Raw genomic sequence first — 1,459 nt, 5'->3', positions numbered from 1 at the left:
ATGTGTCAGATTTTCTGTTACTACCTCCTTAATACATCAGCACTGCATAAATGACTGCAATTGATACCAATGTAAAAAAATGTGTTTTGATTAGCTTAAACCAAACAAGCAATGTAAATTAATTCTTTACTGATTTTCAAAAAAACCTGCGACATCTTTGAATGTATTGTGGTACTAATGGTCAGTCAGTCAGTCAGTGTCTCTTGTCAACTGAATGAGGTATTTAAGCACTTTGAATGAAATTTTCCCCTGAAGAGGTTTGATACTGCAGGCTTGGTTTTATAATATAGTTTATCTCATCTAAAACTTGGCCATAGTACATTGCTTCAAACCATATATGGAAATATATATATATATTTTGTATTATATGAAATAATATTTTGTGGACACAGTTTTTTTTTCCAAAGATATATTTGTTGTATTGCTTACTTATTGGTGAACACTCAAATTTTATTTAATAGGATTTTAGCATCTTCTTTCTTTCATATTCAACTGTGAATGTCACTCATTTAGGTGTAAGCCACAAATAAAAGAGCCAAAGTCTTTGTATTTTGTAAAATTCAGTATTTTATACCAAATAAATATTCACTATTAATCATGAATTATTTCATTCTTTTCTTTCATTGCAGTATGAAATGGAACATAGTTTTACTTAGTGGTGAGACTATCGTCATCTACCCAATATTATTAAAACAAATGGTATTTGACTTGCAGCACTCAAAGCATGATCACATTACACATGGAGAATTTGAACACGAACATTTTTTTCCACAACAACATTCCAGATACTTTTACAGTCCACAGACTTCGGATTTCACTGAGAACTGTTATTTTCCAACAAAGAACAAAAACTGTTTAAACTACTTCTCAATGAAAACTATTATAGCAAGGTGTGTGGATACTTCAGAAAAACAGAAACAGTGATTCTGGAGAGTCTGTCCTGTTTGGGAATGTTTGAGTGCCGTCTGTTAAATCCCATTGTTTTGGGATTGAACAAAACAAACTGTAACTAGAAGAAGAAACAAGTTTTGGAAAGGACTGGAGAACAGTTAGTTAAAATTCATCATCAGACTCATCATCCCAGCTGCACTTTTCCTGCGTGGGCTTGCTGAAGTCCACTTCCAGGTCATAAACAAAGTCCGGATCGTCTTTGAGCCTGCGGTTCTTCTCAAACACTTCATCCATTTGGCCCTTTTTGCGAGCCAGCTCCTCATCGTCCAGTTTGTTCAGGTCTTCATCAGGGTCCACGTGGAAGGAGGCCAGACTGTGCTCCAGGCTGAAACCCTGCATGTGATCTCGCAGGATGATGTGAAGCTTCTCTAGCTGGCTCTGAGACACACCCTCCAAGTAGTCCCTGTGTCGAGGATTGTTCTTCAGCCTTTCAGCTGCCATGCTGTAGTCTGGAGGTTAGGAGGAGAAGAAAGAAATAGATTATAGCATTATGTACACATTCTGCTGA

At 36.4% G+C, this 1,459-nt stretch overlaps 1 pseudogene; it reads right to left on the bottom strand.

The window, feature by feature from the left end:
- Positions 1-425: 425 nt before the first annotated feature.
- LOC111657640 (centrosomal protein of 19 kDa pseudogene) lies at positions 426-1,400 on the bottom strand (annotated as a pseudogene).
- Positions 1,401-1,459: the final 59 nt, after the last annotated feature.

This window comes from Seriola lalandi, unplaced genomic scaffold (genome assembly GCF_002814215.2).
Source record: "Seriola lalandi dorsalis isolate HSWRI2012SDOR001 ecotype SW California unplaced genomic scaffold, Sedor1 jcf7180001977928, whole genome shotgun sequence".
NCBI lineage: Eukaryota > Metazoa > Chordata > Actinopteri > Carangiformes > Carangidae > Seriola > Seriola lalandi.
Note: the sequence above shows the minus strand (reverse complement) of the source record. Positions and strands in the feature narration are given on the sequence as shown.